We start from the raw sequence: 20121 nt of genomic DNA on the forward strand, positions 1-20121 counted from the left end.
ATGTGTCAGGCACTGCTGGGATCCACTTCCACGTGAGAAGTCACCAAAGTGCAAAATTAAAATCCACAATACTAATTTCATCCAAATGTTAACGTAAAAATCCAAAATTAAAATCCATTCTGTACTTTGGAATGCCGTCTTTGGAAGGCAGAGGGCCTTCTCGGTAGTGGCACCCGCCCTGTGGAATGCCCTCCCACCACATGTCAAAGAGAAAAACAACTACCAGGCTTTTAGAAGACATCTGAAGGCAGTCCTGTTTAGGGAAGCTTTTAATATTTAACAGATTACTGTATTTTAATATTTTGTTGGAAGCCGCCCAGAGTGGCTGGGGAAACCCAGCCAGATGGGTGGGGTATAATTATTATTATTATTATTATTATTATTATTATTATTATTATTATTATTAGACTGTGCTTTTGGACACCTCTTAAGATAGTCAAACTTTGCGTGATAGTTCCTGCTGGGTACAACTGGATACCATTTTGATACAAGATGGCTGACTGAGTCTTTCAAAGCTGTACTGATTTTAACTGCTGATTTCCAAACTGCACTGATCATTTTGTTTCTTGGAATTCCCAAGTTAGGCCAGGTATTAGGCTGCTTGTGTACTATCAAACAAGCTCATTAACATGGTGTTTGGTTATTGTAAGGATTACAGAGATAATGTGTTTGTTTGGACATGATGAATAACCCTGTTTTCATGCTATGTGAATGAGCTTTCTTTTGCACAACCTTGAATCTTGTTTTGAACATTCACAGTTCCCTGTTCCAGGGAACCATGCTTTGTTTAAGCTGTGGTTTCAGAACAAGCGAGGACCTGAAATTCATTTGATCCTGGCTTTTCTAATAAACCACAATGCCCCAAGTTCAGATATAATGTAAACTGCGGTTTGTTTAAAAGCAGAAACAAAAAGCTCTGCAAGATGGATGAGGGAATGTAGGTGAGCCCAATGTACATGCAGGCTTTTCTCATAGTGAGAAATGAATGCAAAATAAAATGCAGTAACTTAAACTACGCAGAAACCAAGCAGAACATTAAACAAAACAGCTTAGCAACTTAACACTGGCAACAGACCAAATAAATGGGAAAAGTTTTGCTGCCTTTTGAATGAACTCAGCCAACTCTCCAGAATGGCCTCTCTAGCCAGAGTTCCACATTTGTACCTGCCTTTCAAACACTTGCATTAATAGGCCAAATCACATAGCTAAATCTGATTGGCTGTGTGGCATTGTGACATCATCCCATATACTGCTTGATTACTCCATGTAATTCAGCCTTTCCCTTTTCCCCAAGTTAAGTTTGCACTCCTTTCTTTGTAAAAACCATCACTAATTATGTCCTCTACAATGGCGTTCTGGGGTAGATGATTATCCTCTCCATTGCAGAGTTTGAGGAATATTTTTCCCTAGGCAGTTTTAACTTCCCCTTTTCTTCTTGTAATCCAAGTTTTTAAATTACTCCTTTTAATCACCATCTCAAAGTAATCACTAGGCAACAAAGCGTCCTGGGATTCTGGCTCAAGAGTCCAAAAATCCCACCCCCCAATCCTTTAAGAAGGTGATGCTATTCTTGCCTACCCTCAAAACATCCCCCATGATGCAACTGAGAAACTGGCCAAACAGGATTCAGGGTGAAAACAACAACAACAAAAGAATTTTCGGGATACCTTGCAGTATTCCACAGGGTGTTCTCTCCCCCCCCCCCCTTATGAGAATTTTTTTGATTAACACCTCAGCTTTTAATGATTATTGTCCTCTGCTGAATTCACTTCCATTAAAAACCATCTTTACCAACCTTGATTAAATTCTCCTTCTTTAGCTCTCACTGAGCCCTTTGTGCAATGCAGATTCCAACAGGGCAGCAATTAACCATGCCAACTTCCTTCCCTGGAGCAACTAGAAATCACTTTTTAAACATTTCTGGAGGGAGGTTCTAATGTGTGGTCTATGCAGATACGCAGCGGGAAGCCTTTTGATTTCTTGAAATACCCCGACAGTCATGTCACCTCGAGAGGCGGTACAGTGAATGTTCATACCATTCCTTCAGATATGCAATTCAGGTCAATACGTAGGCTAGCCCTTTCTAATTATTATTTTTTAAAGTCACACCTTCACAGGCTCTGACGCAGGAGATGCCTACATTTCATATGCTATTGACTCAACTATATCTTGACTTACTAGCTCCCAAGCTTGAAACCGTGTTCATATTTTCCAAAACACTGAAGCAGGAAGGGGGAAAAATGTCTCCCACCCTGGTCATCCACAAGACCTACCCCTCCATCCCTGCCTGTTATGGGGCAAAACTAATATCCTGTTTGCTACACATAAGCAGCGACCATAGCAGCCAGAGAGAAGACAGTTGTTGCCACAAGAACTAAGAATTATGGGATGTGAAACACAAGAGCAGTCAAGTACAACATTCCTAGAGTGAACATGTTTACACATGGGGAGGAATGTTTGTCCAGCCAGCAGGTAAACTTCCTGTTTGCTTCTGGGCTGGGACAGACTTCCTCTGCATGTGACTAGAGGTGGGTGTGGCCTCATCTGTGCAGGTAACGACAAAAGCACAGGGCAGGGCAGCCATCTCTCTCTTTGACTACATGCATCGAAGAAGCAACATCTGCTTAGCCAAAGATGCTTCCAGCCAAGAGAGGACAAAGGGACTGTCTCCTTATGAGATAGTTTTCAGGTGTATGTTACTTTTCTAAGCTAAGTCTGCCTTCTTGGATCCGATTGTGAACAGAATGTGAGTAAACTCTTTTTATAAAAGACTCTGTCGTGTCTTATCTTTTATGAGGGAATAAGGGGGAAATACCAAAACAGTTATTGTAGAGTTTTTAAAAAGGGGGAATGTTGCTCTGCTAAATTGTGAACTTCTTAACACAAGTTGGAAAGGCTATAATCAAACAATCTATCCTCTCCTGCATCCCTGAACATTCCCACAAGAATATCCTGCTGGATTAGGCCAATGGCCCATCTGGTATATCATCTTGTTCTTACAGTAGTCAACCAGATCTCTGGGAAACCCGCAAGTAGGATCTGAGCATTACTGCCTCCAACAGGGAAGGCATAGCTTAACCACCATGGCCAGCAGTCATTGATAGTCTTATCCTGGCCCTTGTCCTTGTTAGCCTTATTCTTCTCATCAATGGTGGGACATAGCCAAGGCATGAACTAAAGCTTTCAGTGAGGAGACTGTGATTCTGATCCTCTTGAAGTTCATAACGATATCAATGCTATTTTCATAACCAGGTACTCTTTCTTTAATATAAGAAAAGAGTATATTAACAAGGGTTAGGAAGTGCCGGCATACCAAAGGTAAACAACTAAGCAGTGTGAGTTAACAGGGGTCAATTTCTATGGAAAGTTCATATTACAGCAGTGACTCAGGAGGCCAGCATATTAGTAAATGAGGCTTCTGCCATATGGAAAGACTGATCCTTTCTCTATTGGGTATCAGCTAAAAGGTCAAGGCGAAATGAAGCATGGGCGCATGCCAGGGCCACACTGCCATGTGTTGCTACATACTTTTGAGCTTATAACCCACCAGCAGTTACAAGAATCTAGGCTTAATTAGTTTAGCATCCTGTGGGTATCCTAGACTTAGATTAATAGGCTAAAGGGTATTATGTGTCAAAGAGGCAAAGAAAGAGGCAATGGATGGAAATGAGCTAGTAGGAAAATGTTCCAGCTCACAGAATCAGAAAGTTAACAAAGGCCAAAGGACCATCTAGTGCAAACCGGTCTCTCAGCTGCAGGCAACATAGGAAGCTCCCTTATAGCTTGGTCTGTCTTCTCTACTCCTGAGACCCTCTGGGTAATATAGGACTGCAACTCCCATCATCTTTGACCTTGGCCATGTTGGCTGGTGTCAGAGTCCATCAACATCTGGAGGGCCATAGGTTCCCCATCCCTGGTCTGCTCAGGCTGGCATACCATGTGGTGATGGTGGCAGTGAAGAAAGCTTTGTCATATAGTCAAGAAAGACACTCTTGAGGCCTGCTGTAACTACTCTGTGAAGTGCTTTAGGGACAAAATCTCTCAGATTCAGATGGACTTGGATGGCACAGTTAGAGCAAGTGCAATGGAGGTGTGAAGAGCACTAGCTAAAAAAATGTCAGCAGACGTCTAAAGCATAGGGAGAACCCCTACCTTAATGTCAATAAGCTGGGAGTCCCAAAACAAAGGTGATACCACACCAAAGGAATGACACACAAACCTATCCCCAGGTTAGAGTACATAGGATTGGAAAACTCCCACCAAAACACATAATAGAATCTTGCGAATGGCTCAGACATTAACAAAATAATAATGTGTCTTTCTAGTTAGCCGAATCTAACTTTTTGTAGCAGCTTACAAGTTGTGAATCAGGTTGGCCCAATTCCCATCTCAGAAACTATTTGTATGTATATTGTATTCCGTCTACACACCAAGAAATGTGTTAGTTGCCTTTGGTGTAGCTGGAAGAGCACAACTTCATTAAGATTATCTATATGCAATAGGGTATACGATCGATGGCAATTAACAACCATGACCAGAAAGGGATGGGGGAGGAGCGGTATTAGGAAATCTTAAAAGGTAAGGATGAGAGAGGACTTCTCAGATTATAGGATTTTCTTCTGCACACAATTCCCAATAGAAGCTTCTTTGACCTCGCACTGACCTCGCTGAATGACAGAGCACTATGGGATGTAAGGAAACCTTGCATATTGAAGAGGAAAAAGGTGGATTTGGATGACTCACAAGAGTTCAAATGAATTCAAACAGCATGTACCAGGATTTTTTGATTTTTAAAAAAATTAAAATTATCTATTACTGAAGAGTGGTCCACAGACTGCTTACTTGTGTGCAAGAGAATTTTGCAACAGGCAAACCTTAATGCAACAACAGTACATCTTGTAAAAGTGGCGTCCAGAAACACAGTGTTTACCAATTCTTTTGCATCAAGATGGTTTTGCATCAAGTAGCCAACAGGGGCTTTTGTTAATAGTTCCACTGACTGCTAGGATGCCGTCTCATGAATTGGTATCCAATAAAACTCAGTATTTGGGGCTTAAAACCCTCTTAATGGGGTTATCGCTTCTACTATGCTCAGTGCAAACATTGCTAGATAAGTGATTATTCCTAGAATTCTTTGTAAGCCACTTTGCTCTTTGTATAAGACATATATGCCTAATATACAAATTCTTGCAAAGCAGCTTTCCTGAATACAGTGCATTTTTGTATGTTATTTTCACTAATATATAAATATTTTTGTATGTTTCCCCATAGTGTATACTACGGGGAACACATATACACTATTTGGCTGGAGAACTGCACTGAAAAATTCATAGAAGTGCAAATTGGAAGGATGAATGTCTTCCAGTACTTGTTATTGTTTCAGAAAGTGTGAATTAGGTAATACCTGGATGGGTTTGGGACTGCATGGACTCACTGGCAAGAGTGCCGGATGGGTCTGCTAGTGTCTCTACATAGCCCGAATCTCACCATTGTCCTGCCCTGCCCTGCCTTCCCTTGGTAAGATGCAGTGACTTGTCAGATAGGTAAGCAGAAGCTAGAGAACATACATGTTCACTGGAATTATAGAGGAATGAACAATGTGAGTGTATGTCTGCTTACTCTGAAGTAAGTTGTATTCTTCTCAATGGAACTTACTTACTGGTAAGTGTGCACAAGGCTTTAGTTCCCTAAGTGAACTGGATGGTCTTTTATTTATTTTTAAATGACTGTTGTTGGTACCAGAAGGTCTATGGAAAGGAACAATGAATAGTTACCACCATACTTGTGAGTCATCTGGGAACTGACTCACAAGGTTCCCTCCTCCCCACCAAAAAGTGTTTATTGGCCAGGCATATGTGCTCCAAATTAAAGTACTGGTGCAGTTGTGCACCAGATGTCAAACGTTCAGAAATAAAAACCGAAAAAGAATCCAGTTACCATCTGTAGAAATGCAGCGTGAAAACTGTCTGAGCAACACATGACCCCCAGATCATATTGGGTTCAGTCTAATGATGCAGCTGTCTACGGGGGGAACCGAAGAGATCAACAGTGCACGAAAAGGCTTGAGCCAGTGATGGATGAGAGAACGGAGAATGTAGATGTACCTGTATCAGATGGACAGGCAAGTTAAAGTCTCAAGACAGAACAAATGAAACATCCACAGTACAAAGTGTCAGCGAGACTTCAGAGAAGGTTTTGGAGACTGAGACGCCTCATCAAGAAGCAGGGCGATAAGAAAACCTATTATAGGGGTAGCCAACATGGTGCCCTCTGGATGTTGTTGGGAGTAAAACTCCCATCATCTCTGACCATTGCCCATGCTGGCAAGGGCTTGTGGGAGTTAGAGTCTACCAGTGTCTGAAAGGCACTAGAGATCAAAGCAGATACAGAAAATAACCTTTTCTTTTCACTAAAAGAGGGGATATAACAAATGGGGGAGGCGAGGCCACAATGTGAAGAAGGACTAAATGTGAAACAATGTGAAGAAGGACTTATGTGCTGAAAAAGAGATCTGAATCTGGTCACTGCCTGGACAGGAAGACAGAGATGGAGAACCTATGTCCTTCCAGATGTTGCTGGATTTCCACTGCCATTGGGCAGTGTGGTCAATGGCCAAGGAAGATGGGAGTTGTACATCAAGAGTATCTGGAAGGTCCCGGTTTCCTCATTGCTGCCATGAAGGCCATTCTTGTTGCTATAATCCTAAAATGAAACTCACCAGCCTATCCATGCACTGAATTTGCTGGTCTTGTTCTGATGTGCACAGGCTGTTTGCCAAGTTCTCATGCCTGCTCAACCAGTGTTAGCAACAGCTACCAACTAGGGGCTGGGAGGATTTTACTTGGTTGACATTTAAAAGTGAACCTACCTAATCTGCACTTTCTGAAACAAAACAAGAACTGAAACCCAGGCATTCCTTGAATTTTTCAGTGCAGTACCAAGGAATGTGGACAAATATGCATATACTTTAGTAACATGTGCATACAATGCATATTAGTGGAAATATCCACATACAATGCATATCAGTGGAAATTAGTGGAAATATCATGGGGAAATGCATTATATTGGGGGGGAATGGGTATAAGGGGAAAAATGCATACAAAAATATGTATATTATGAGAAATTCAAACTGAAATGTTGCTGAATTTTCATTATTATTATTATTATTATTATTATTATTGGAGAAAATATTGCAAAGTGATATGGAAATGTGAAGAACTGAACTGAAGAGTGGAAAAATGAGAAAGTGGGAGAAGTTGAAATTGACACATTTACCCATCCCTACTAGAAGAACAGGGCTGGGCAGACAAAGGTGCGAAGGGCTGTTGTTTGGTCCACCCAATGTGCACTCATTTCCCAGCAATACAGCCTCAAATTGCCAATAAAATAAATTGAAGGGGACATAATGGCAAAGCATGAATCACAGCACCAGCCTGTTCTGCATGCCGCTTCTGTAATTTCCCCCTGATTTATCAGAAAGAGAATGGGGCTAAAAGTTGCCTCATTTTGCCACAATGTTTTCATTTCGAAAAGCCCTGTCAGTCAACAGTCCATTCTCTATTTATGATTCAATTCTCTAGATGCCTTACCTCTATTGTCAGGCTTCCATTGAAAACCCCTCTATTGTTGAATATAGACTCTTACTAATAAATACAGTTGCCTTGAAAGTGAAGGGTTGTTTCAAAATTAACCTTGACTCTAGTGCGGAAGAGTCTTTTTCCCTGAAATGAAAAGATGCGCTATTTTACACAAGCAGGGAACCATTTACTCAAGCATTCTGGCATAGAAGTCAACTGTTTCTCTTGAATAATCCTGGGAGGGACTCAAATGTATTTCGATATAAAGCTAGATCTTGTTAAGTTTTATTCATGTTTCAAAGATTATCTTTATTTGTAAAAAAGCACGCAAAATTGCAGCAAGAGTCCCAGTTTTATGCTAGGCACCAACACTACAGAAGGGGGGGGGGAGGAATCAAACGGCACATTAATAAACTAAATATTACCTCCCACTGATCTTTGGCTACTAGGCAGACACATTGCTTTCTTGATAGCCTCCTAAGAGGGTCTTCAATAAAGTAAAACTCTTGAGTTTGACGTGTTTCTCTTGCAGGCTGCCAGGAAAGTCTAAATTGAGTCCCTAGTTGTTTTTCAGATTAATCCATTGGAGAGTCCAGAATCTGGCAAGAGTATTTTAGAAGTTTTTGAAAATTCATTTAGCCTTGTGTGTGTGTGTGTTTGTGCAAATATGTATGAGGGAGACCGACACGGAATGCCTACTTATAAATTGATCCTCTAATCAAACCTAGGAAATCTTGGAATGACTTAGAATTCCTAGATTTAAATTGTTTTCTTAGGAACCAGCTTGGAAAGAAGAGAGAGGAGGATGGCAGTGTGTCAGTGATAAAAGGAATCCTGTTGCTTCTCCTGCTGTATTCTCTTCCCCTGTTTTTCAAAGGCAGGGAGAAGCACCAGCAGTCGGCGCTTCCTGGAAATCTAGCTCTCTCAAGGAACATAAGTACACAAAAAGAGCCCTGCTGGATCTGGCCAAAGACCCATCTAGTCCATCATCCTGGACAACCAGCGGACAACCAGATGCTTATGGGAAGCCTGCAAGCAAGACCTGAGTGCAACAGTGTTCTCCCCACATTTGATTCCCGGCAGAGGTATTCAGAGGCATGACAGTGGCTGGCTAGTAGCCATTGATAGCCTTATCCACTCTGAATTTGTCCAATCCTCTTTCCAAGCCATGCCAATTGGTGGCCACCACAATATTTTTCCCTAGCTACCCTCTGTTAAGCAGCCGCTCACCTGCTTGGGCTCAGGTAGGCACCTCCAACCTACCACACTGTCTGCTACTGAGGATGGCAATGTTTTCTAGTATGTCTTTAGCCAAAGAAAAATCACCTCCTTAAATCAGGGGAGGACAGACTGCTACAGAGAAAGTCAAGTATACAGTTTTGGTTGTTGGTTCCTGCATTGGACTAGATGACCCTTGGAGTCCCTTCCAGCTGTGGCAAAGCTCCTTTGAAAATGTGTAGCCATAGAGGAAATTGGGTTTGCTAAGTTCAGTCCTATGCATGGACTCGGACGTGTGCCCCACTCTCTATTGGGGCTAACCCCCCAGATAAATGGGATTGCAGCCAACTTTTAAAATTATTTCTACCCCACCTTTTCTTCAAGAAGCTTGCGGAGGTGCACAAGAACCCTGTGAAGTAGGTTAGGCTGAAAGATGCTGACTAGCCCTAGCTTACCCAGTGAGCTGCAGCGTCTTATGGGGATTTGAATCTGACACTTGAACCACCAGACCATACTGGTAATCTTATGCATGCTTAACTGGAATTCCTGCAGACACAGTGGGGTTTACATCTGAGGAAGCTTGGATAGGGTTGCACTGCAATGCTGTGGTCCTGGACACATCCACCTGGGAGTCTTTCTCACTCAACTTCATGGAATTTAGTGTAAACACACATAGGATTCTGTTGCAAGATATATTATAGTCAAGTGATCCTTGGTATAATAACATGGTTATTACAAGTGGTTAATATTCAATTCCCCTTCATGTATCACTGCCTTGTCATGGCGAAGGGGCTTGAATAACTCAGAGAAGCTATGAGCTATGCCGTGCAGGGCCACCCAAGACAGACAGGTCATAGCCGAGAGTTTAGACTAAATGTGATCCACCTGGAGAAGGAACTGGCAAACCACTCCAGTATTTTTGCCATGAAAACTCCAGGGACATTAAAAAGGAGAAGCTCTGAGAAGAAATTTCCAAGGCATGCTTGGATTCATGGGGTCGTGGAGAGTTGGACACAACTAAGACGACTAAACGATGATTATTCAACTGCTCATTGTCAAATGATATGCTTTTTCTGACCCACCTTACTTCATCTCTTGCATGTAATATCTGCCATACATTTTAGTGGGGAAGAACTGGGCCTAATATTTCCAGTAATATAAGGGGGGGGGGGTTGTGACTATTAAGGCATTGCATCATTACCATCACTCTTTTGTTTTTGTTCCTTTGTTACCAGGCAAGGAACAAGACTTTAATAGGAAAAAACAAAAACAAATGCACTTTTAGTGCTGAAAAGTTTTTTTAAAAAACAACTTGTGCCACAATAATTTATTCCTTGGCTCCATCATTTGAATAATGAGATTGGGTGAAAGGGGAGGGAATTCTGTTGGAGAATACTGAATTATTAGGCAATCCCTGGAATGGCTGGCTAGAATTGGAGTAAACATCATCATCATCATCAGACTCAAGAATCCAAGGGTTGGATTTTGACTAACTTGTTGCACTCGTGAAAGCCAGCACAAGAAGTCTCACTAGTGCAATGGGGCTTTCATTTCTCTCCAGCCCCCTTCTCCTCCCCCCAAATCTGCTCAGGAGGGTCAGAAGAACTTCCAAAAACAGAACATGAGAGAAGGAATGAGGTGATTGCTCCATCTGCCAAGCAGAAGTTGCTTGCATTGGTGGTATAATGTCCTTAGCGGTATGCTGAATTCCACCCCAAATTGATGCTGAAGATCCACCTGACTTCAGTTTGTAGTGATTAGAAAAGCAAACTCTCATTAGGAAAGGGACACACCATATCGATGGCACACAGCTGGACCACAGAGGGTGGGGAACTTGTGGTCCTCCAGATGTTGCTGGACTGCAACTCCTATCAGCTCCAGTCAACATGGCCAGTGGCCGGTGATTATGGGAGCTGTGGTCACAGATCACAGGTTCCTTATAAAGATATCATGGATTCAATCCAGGACATTTTCAGTTTAAAAAATCAGATAGCAAATGAAGGCTCCTCCCAGTCAGAATACAGAGGATCCTGAATGGGGTGTAGGGGCATCACAACACACTCATGCACTCTCTCTTAGGGCCCACCAAGGCCTTTGTTATTTTTTCCTTCTCCTAGATGAGCTCCCTTCCCAGGTTGCCCAGTCCCATCTGGTCCTCACTTCCCTCTACAACACATTCAGTAACTGCCTTCTTGACCATTGGACCCATGATTGGTCTCATCTGCTCAATGGGCTGGAGCCCGTCTTTGTATGCAGGAAAGTCCCTAACTCACTGGGGGTTTGAGACCCATAGGCTAGCCTCAACCTAGTTTAGATGGCCAGTTGAAGCCATTTCCTGGGGTTTAGCTGCTGTTGCAAGCTAAGTGTAGGGTGGCGACCAAATGTGGACAGGCCACCTCAGAAGAAGCATGATGTGTCCCCCACCAGAGGTACTACCCCTCCCCTAACACACCACACACACCACTGAAGTAAACAAAGCACACAAATTTGTATGGGCCTATGGCCGTAATAAATATTATCTCTCTAAGCACACAAATTATGGCAATCTGGCCACCATGCAAACTTTTCAACCCTGGAATTAGTTTGCTAAAGAGACTGTCTTGATGGCTCTTTAAAAGCCGCCAGTGGTGGCTCTAGTTTGGTGTCCCATGAAAGATGCTAGATAGCTCTGGACCACTCAAAAGCTTGTAACTTCTTCTCCTTTTTTTGGTAATATTTAGGTTGGCCCAATAAAGATGTTGCCCCAAACAAAATAACATAAATTAAATGATGCACAGAAATTACTGCCATCCCATGTGTGTCTAAGGTTTCTTTTGTCCTATATTTAGGACAGTAACAGCACTGCTGTTCTTGCCCTTAGCAATGGTTTCATTTTATTAAATTATATTTTGTTTTGTTTTTACGATGGTGAATAAACTTCCAGGAAATGCAGCATCCTTTTGATGCTTCATCCCCTTGGAGGAGAAAGTTTACTTTGTTGGAATGAGATACTGGGAAAAGAGCGAGCAAGCTATTAATAAACGAAACTTCTTATGCGTGGCAAACTATTTTGTATATGCTCAGCATGGGGAATTCTTCAAATGGCTTTCTTTTTATGAATAATTGTAAATTTAATGTTGGCGTCAATAACTCCTTAAAACAGCTTATTCTGTTTCTGAGTTACACACTTCTGAGCGCTGCAACGTAACTTTGATGGAACCGGGGGCATAATTTTTATTTTCTGACGGATGGATACAAAGGGAAATAAGATCTCAAATTGCTGGAATTACCTGCTTTCCTTTCCTTTTTAAGCAGCAGGCAAATAAGTGTAAGCATTAAAGTTTGGACAATGAGACCGTAAAACACGAGTGGAATGACTTATTTCAAATTTACTAGCTGGTTATGAAGGTGACAGCTGCTGCAGCAGCATCCATAATAATTGCTGGCACACAAAAATGATGCAGCAACAATGATGTATGTGGGAAAGGAACTGGATGAAGCTACATTATACCAAGTCAGACCTTTGGTCCATGGAGCTCAGTACCATCTAACCCAAGAGCCACACCTGGAACTAGGTGAGGAGAATGCAGCTGAATTGGACACAGCTGTGGGCAGCCAGAGGAAGTACCATCCACCTTGGGCCTGCCCATAAAAAACAAGTGTAGAGTGAAAGATTAGGGTGATGCTTTCTGTATCCAGGATGTCTTCTCATTGTGGGCGAGCTCAGAGTTTGTTTGGGAAATGATATACAATGAATTGAAAAGGATGTTTAAAATAACTTTAATAAACACACCCACACACCCACCCACCCACACCCACCCACACCAGAAGCTTTTCTTTTGGGAATTATAGGGACAGGACTACTTAAATTATACAGAAATTTATTTATATTTACAGCAGCAAGAATGTTACTTGCCCCAAAGTGGAAAGAAGCAGAAGCCCCAGAAAAGGAAGAAAATGCATGGAATATGCAGAAATTTGGAAATTTTAAATTGATTGTAAAACTAATGAAATATATAAATTTGAAAAATATAAATGAAAAACTTTTTTAAAAAGCATTTGTTTGGACCCTGTGTGTGAGAGTCCCGAGGCCGAGAGGAAGGGTGTGCAGAAGGAAAGTGAATGGATATTGATTGATATGTTATTGACTTTGTATTAATGTAACACTTTTAAATGTAACTGTATATTTTTTGTAATATTTTTGTTTCAGTTGGCTGTTGCAGCTTCAGTTTTCTGCACGCCACTCAGGGATACTTTTAATATGTTAAGTGGTGTAGAAATGGTGTAAACTAATAATATTATTAATAATAATAATAGGTAAAGTTAAGGTAAAGGACCGCTGGATGGTTAGGTTCAGTCAAAGGCGACTATGGGGTTGCGGTGCTCATTTCGCTTTCAGGCTGAGGGAGCCGGTGTTTGTCCAGAGACAGCTTTCTGGGTCATGTGGCCAGCATGACCAAACCGCTTCTGGTGCAGTGGAACACCTTGATGGAAACCAGAGTGCATGGAAACACTGTTTACCTTCCTGCCACAGCGGTTCCTATTTATTTACTTGCACTGGCGTGCTTTCGAACTGCTAGGTTGGCAGGAGTTGGGACAGAGCAATGGGAGCTCACTCCATTGCGGGGATTCGAAATCACCGATTTTCTGATCGGCAATAACAACAACAACATCAACAACAATGCAACTACTACTTTGGATTTTGGAGCAAGTGTGGTTGTCAGAACCTACTCTTCCTGGATCAACTCCTTCCCCCCAAGGTCTTCTTGTGGGGAGATGCTCACAAGTGTAACTCTTTTCTATCCCTTCCTCTGCTCTAAAATGGGGTTACACAGCTCCAAGCTGGAAATAGCCTAATGGTATTTACATACCTTATCAATGAGCTTTTGCTATGCAGCAATTCTTCAGTATTCCAGAGGCAACAAAGGTGATATGTTTACGTTGTAGCTCTGTGCGCTAATTTCTTTATCAAACCTCTGAGCACGAAGTAACAGACCGATAATGGGCATAGCACAGAACAAACCCGACCCTTAAACACTGGGAAAACAGCCTTCTCGGAAATGTTTGCTTTCTCCCTCCCTGCCCCTCTCATGTGTCCCTTGAGCGTATAACAAGATGACTGAAGTTCTGAGGGCCCCAAGGAGGAATTTAATGAATCAGTGTTCTCAGCTCGCATTATATAAATCTATATACATAAATAGATATATTTGTGTGTGCGTGCGTGTGGTGTTTTTTTAAAAAATAAAAGTTTAAAGAGGATTTTGTTAGGGGTTGATGAGTCGCAAATCTGAGGGCCTCATTTTCCCATTTGCCTTGGAAATAAATCTGAACCCAGAAATGACCTTGATTTGTGAAACCGGCTCCCAGTTTTCTTTTCATTCAACAAAGTTTAAGCATTTCTGATGATGGAAACACTATACATCAACTCTTCAGCCACTGTGAGAACAGGATGCGGGACTAGATGGGCCATTGGCCAGTTCTTACGTCCTTTTGTGCATGAGGCAACTTCAGACTGTGGACCAAAATGCTGCAAAGATATGGGATCACTGCCATCGTTAAGTCCTCTCCCTCCCCCATCCATAACTTGATATTCTCACATTGCGTATTTCCCACTGCCATTGTAGAGCAGGAGAAGGGAAGCGTGCATCACAGTGGTCACACCTGTGTCATACATTTAAAGCACTTGTTATACCATTTTAAGAGTAATGGCTTCCCCTGAGCAATCCTGAGAACTGGGTGGAGGTTGAAGGATGCCCCCATTCCCCTCACAGTTCCCAGATGGGTTTAACAATCAATATCTCTCCCCAGGGAACTCTGGGAATTATAGCACTGGGAGGGGAATATGGGCTTTCCTAACAAATCTCAACACACTTTAGAAACTACAACTGCCAGGAGTCTTTGGGGGAAGCCATGGTCAGGCCCAGACAGGGGGGGGGGCATATGGACCACTTGGCCTGGACCTCCGATTCCAAAGGGGGCATCAGTCAGCATACATTCCCTATGTATTTTTAAAAAGCACTATTGTATATCTATATTTTCCATTTTGTCTTAATATGCAGATACGGTTCAAGCCTTGAAATAAAATTATTTGTCAGCATAACTTTTGTGAAAATTATTTATATACTTATTTATTTATAAGACTTCAGTTATCCCCAGGATAAAAAAAAGGGGGCACATTATCTACCTGGCCCGGGACTCGGCCTGGCTCTGCAAGGCCCTGGCCATGGTTGTTGACATGAGCTAGACCAGTGACTGGGAGCAGCTGTCGGGACCATATAACACTGGCCGTAAAGGATCTACACTGGTTTTCAGTACAGTGGTACTTTGGGTTAAGAACTTAATTCATTCTGGAGGTCCATACTTAACCTGAAACTGTTCTTAACCTGAGATACCACTTTAGCTAACGGGGCCTCCCACTGCCACCACACCGCTGCCACGCAATTTCTGTTCTCATCTTGAAGCAAAGTTCTTAACTCGAGGTACTGTTTCTGGGTTAGCAGAATCTGTAACCTGAAGTGTCTGTAACCTGAAGCGTCTGTAACCCGAGGTACAACTATATATTTCTGAGAGCAATTCAAAGTGTTGGTGTTGACCTTTGAAGCCTCAGCCTTGTATACCTGAAGGAGCATCTCCACCCCCATCGTTCTGCCCAGACACTGAGATCCAGCTCCGAGCACTGGTGGAGGAAGGTGGGTGCAGGGGGAGGGGCACACCACTCCGGGTGTCATCCCTGAGCAGGGGTGACATTTGGTGCGCTGCCCACCTGCGACTTGGACTCCCACGCCTACCGTGAGCCGTCAGGGGAAGGGGGGAGCTCCTGCACCGCTTTGTTGGTTCCTGCATCCTTCCTGCTCTCCTGCATCCTTCCTATCTTCTCCCCTGCCTGCCTGCCTCCTCCAGCCAGGAGTGTGGCATAGCAGCTCCCCCCTTCCCCTGATGGCTGGCAGTAGGTGTACGAGTCACGGGTGGGCGGTGTGCTGTTGCCCCATGCTCCCAGCTGGAGGAGGCAGGCAGGCAGGGGAGAGGACAGGAAGGAGGCAGGCGAGCGGGAAGGGGAGAGGAAGGAAGAGGGATTGGTGGGTGCGTGTGGAGCTATTGCGTGCCTGGGAGGGCACCCTCCATTCCCCTCGGGAACGCGCCCGCCCTAGGCAGCACGGGCATATGCTCTGCCACTGGCTCCGAGGGCCTTTTGGCAGTTCCCTCACTGAGAGGAGTGAAACTACAGGGAAGCAGGCAGAAGGGCTTTGGGGTTGTCACACCCACCCTGTGGAATGCCGTCCCGTCAGATGTCAAAGCGGTAACAACTGTATAATTTTTTGTAGGCTTCTGAAGACAGCCCTGTTTCAGGAAGCTTTTAATGTTTAATGTTGTTGTTTCTTGTAATTTTGTTGGAAGTCACCCAGAGAAGCCGCCCATAGGAAATAAACAATATTAAAAATACTGATAACAATAATTATCAACTGAGAAAATAACACAGGTCTTGAAAGACCTACACTGGCTCCCAGTACATTTCTGAGCACAATTCAAAGTGTTGGCGCTGACCTTTAAAGCCCTAAATGGCCTCAAAGGCCCAGTATACCTGAAGGAGCATCTCCACCCCCATCGTTCTGCCCAGACACTGAGGTCCAGTGCCAATGGCCTTCTGGCGGTTCCCTCGCTGCGAGAAGCCAAGTTACAAGGAACCAGGCAGAGGACCTTCTTGGTAGTGGCACCCGCCCTGTGGAATGCCCTCCCACCAGATGTCAAAGAGAAAAATAACTACCAGACTTTTAGAAGACATCTGAAGGCAGCCCTGTTTAAGGAAGCTTTTAATGTTTAATAGGTTATTGTATTTTAGTGTTCTGTTGGAAGCCGCCCAGAATGGCTGGGGAAACCCAGCCAGATGGGCGGGGTATAAATAATAAATTATTATTATTTTATTATTATTATAATTAGAGACAGGCCACTATGCACTCCACAATTAAAAGAGAATTTAATTCTGCATTGAGAACATTCACATTCCTTACAGAGAAACAATTCTCTGATCTGCCTAAACTATACACTCCAAAATAGGGTGGCTCCAGATTTTAAGGAGGCCCGTAGCAGAGTGTACAGTGGTAACTTGGTTCTCAAACTTAATCCATTCCGGAAGTCCGTTCCAAAACCAAAGCGTTCCAAAACTGAGGCATGTTTTCCCATAGAAAGTAATGCAAAACGGATTAATCCGTTCCAGACTTTTAAAAACAACCCCGAAAACAGCAATTTAACATGAATTTTACTATCTAACGAGACCATTGATCCATAAAATGAAAGCAATAATCAATGGACTGTACTATAAAATAAATAAGACAGTATTGTAGATTATCATCCACACAGTCACAAAAACAAATTAACCGATAAAGCCTCAAAAACAAAAATGCAAAATAGATAGCAGAAACAAGAGCACCAAACTTAATCCATTCCAGAAGTCCGTTTGACTTCTGAAATGTTTGAAAACCAAGGCGCAGCTTCTGATTGGTGCAGGAGGCCCAGAAACAATAGCCAACAGCTGCATCGGATGTTCGGTTTCCAAAAAATGTTTGAAAACCAGAACACTTACTTCCGGGTTTTCGGTGTTTGGGAACCAAGGCGTATGAGAACCAAGGTACCACTGTACTCTGATGGGGCCCCTTTTGGTGGACCCTGGTGGTGACAGTGGTAGGTAGGCAACCATTTTAATTTACAGAGCAACTCGAAGTCCTGTATTCTTTGGTTAAATCTCACCCTAATCAAAAACAAATCTCCTTGTGTGAATCAGTCAAATTCAACCCACCAAATATATTTGAGTTTTTGCTGCAAGGGGTGCCAACCTCTCAGAAAAGAAAATGCCCTGTTTTCGGGTAAGACCTTAACTGATTGCACTCACAATACTGTTTCTGGACCCTGGAGTCTGCATTAAAATCCCCCATGGAATAGGCTTGTTCAGTTTTAATTAATTATGTGCCATGTAAATTAGTGCACAACAGCATATTTTTTTTTAAAAAATAAACAAATAAAGAGGAAAACATATTAATTCAGAATTCAGATTTCCCTATATATATTTAGGGAGGGAGAGGGTAAACTAGATATTTTCAAGTACAAAGCCCTGGACTCTCCTTGATGTTGCTCAGCTGTGGTAAAGAATGAAATCGTTGACTTCATGATGCTAAGCACTCCGCTGGGAAACACAAACAGAGTTCATAAACTGAAGCATTCATTTCACGAGCTTTTATTAAAAGGTTTCACCTCTAAATTGAACTGTCGTACGTTGTTAGAAAACTTAAGGTTTTTTTTTAAAGCACAGTTTCTTTTAACTATGCATTTAAAAGAGAGAGAAGCTTTCTGCCTTTTTTCATATATTTCGGGCTTGACCTCTTTCACGCGCGGTCAGCAATCTAGAGAGCATTTAATCAAATTGGCTGGAAAATAAAATTATGTTATATGTAGTCTGCTCCTCCCTGCCCACCCCTCCCCCCCCGGGTGCTGCCGAAGGAGTTCCCGTTCCCCACCGAAATCTCTAACACGACCCTAACCTTGTTAATGTAGTTTTTCGCAAATTCTGTCTATCTCCCCAGCAGGCTCTTTGGAGTTCGCTCCGAAAGAAAAAAAACACTACAGTCTAAGATTAAAAGATATCCGCCAGATGAGAAGGACATTCGGTAATTTATAAATCATTCATTGGTGACATTGCTTTCTGCAGCTTTTCAAGGAATTGGATTAACTGCTTTTGCAGTTCCTTCAAATGTTGCTTTTCTACAGACAGTGTCATAGGTCATTACCGGCTTTTCCCTTATGTAAGCAATTCCAGCTTTCTATTAAAAATACTAATTTCCACCCCACTACAGAATCTTTTTTTGAAGAAGCAAGTATATTAAAAAGAGAAGAAGGAAGCACCGCAACTTGCTTTGAAATATTAAAGGAATATATTTAAGTGAAGGGCTTCGATGTAGGGGTTCCCCTCCCCCCCTCCTGGTTCCCGATGACAGTAAGATTTTAGCCTACGAAGTCAATAGTAAATTTTATTAAAGTCATTATTTTCCTGTTCCAGGCCTCGCTCTTTAAATAAACTATAGCTGACAATGCTGTCTTACATGCCGCCGTGCTGCAAAACGGCCTTCTCTTTATTACCACAGGGATGTTGCGGGAACATTGGAAGGTCTTTTTTCTGCACTGGTAAGGGCTCATTGGCACAGCTGGCCTTTGGCGGTTCTTGGCAGGCAGCTTTTATAGGTAGAACCTGTGTGCCTCCCTTTCCAGGCAGCCCTGAGTGGAGGAATCAGTGCTGAAACCCACTTTTTGTTTGCTTCCTTTCTCCTTCCGCATTCGGCACAAACAGCTGGGCTTGTGTCAGATTGGTGACCCTCCATTGACAGGGCGCCCCCTGGTAAGAACATCTAAGTCCAGCATCCTGTTCCGACAGTGAAGTAGAATGTCATGAATGAGCCAGCGCCCAGGGTAGGTTTGCAGCCAGCTCCCAGGGAAGGGTTGCTGCCAAATGAAGAAAGCGGTCAGGAACAGAAAGGGTTAACTACCATGCAGGATGAGCACCGGCTAGTGCCAACTGCCCCACCCCTTGGAATGCCCCCTGATAAGGGAATGGTGGAGAACAAGCTAGAACGCAGTCAAAGCTCGCCGGAAGCATTAACAGTGGGAAAGAGTTAAGAGGCAGCTTCTCAGAGAATGGGGAAGAGGAGGGAGCTGACCCACTCAGTCCAAGGTCTTGACGAATGGGAGGGCTGCAAGATAGGAAGCAAAACAAAAGATGAAGCAAAAGTTCAGTTGCTTCTTGGTCTCGCCGGAAGCAGGCTTCAGAAGGGTCATCTTGATTGATGATGGAGGAGGCTGTGTTGAAGCCGTCCGGAGTTATCTGTTTGTTTTGACAATAAATCATCCTTTTTCCATTAACTACGCTCACTGTGGTATCAAGCTGGGGACTGGACTCCTGACATAGAGTAGAGTTTGAAGGGACCACAAGGGTCATGTAGTCCAACCCTGTGCAACACAGGACTCTTTTGCTCATTATGACGCTTGAAAGTATGATCTCAAGCCCTAATTGTGATCCCCAGGAAGTGGTGCTTAGAGGTGTACTGCCTCTGACATGGGAAGGAGAACAGAGCCGTCAATAGCCCTATCCTTTACCAATCCAGTGGCACCTCTCATCAGTAGAAAACGGATCAAAATCCTATTTGGAGTTTCCTTCAGAAGCAACCCTGCACTGCCTCCCGCACTGTTCCAAAAGCTCCACCAAACCTCCAGATCTTGCTCTTGTGGTGTGATGTGTGCAGGAAGCTTTACGTGGAGAGGGAATCTTATATTTCAAGCCCTTTGTGGCCTTGCCACCTGCAATCAA

General features: G+C 43.1%; 2 long non-coding RNA genes across 6 annotated transcripts in view; both read left to right on the top strand.

Annotated features, from left to right (window-relative positions):
- LOC144329013 (uncharacterized) overlaps window positions 1–12137 on the top strand; it is a 12787-nt gene extending 650 nt beyond the window's left edge. Inside the window, exon 2 of the long non-coding RNA XR_013394439.1 lies at window positions 8459–12137. This is a non-coding gene — a long non-coding RNA (uncharacterized LOC144329013). The remainder of the gene's footprint in view (window positions 1–8458) is intronic.
- Window positions 1–20121, top strand: part of LOC144329012 (uncharacterized) — an 87434-nt gene that overhangs the window by 60091 nt on the left and 7222 nt on the right. Inside the window, exon 3 of one of the 5 annotated variants that reach the window (XR_013394434.1) lies at window positions 12672–14934. The exons of 3 other annotated variants lie outside the window; for them this stretch is intronic. This is a non-coding gene — a long non-coding RNA (uncharacterized LOC144329012). Of the gene's footprint in view, window positions 1–8454; window positions 12138–12671; window positions 14935–20121 lie in introns of those variants that run through there. One more of the 5 variants, XR_013394432.1, reaches the window with a different exon arrangement.

This window comes from Podarcis muralis, chromosome 10, assembly GCF_964188315.1.
Source record: "Podarcis muralis chromosome 10, rPodMur119.hap1.1, whole genome shotgun sequence".
Taxonomy (NCBI): Eukaryota; Metazoa; Chordata; class Lepidosauria; order Squamata; family Lacertidae; genus Podarcis; species Podarcis muralis.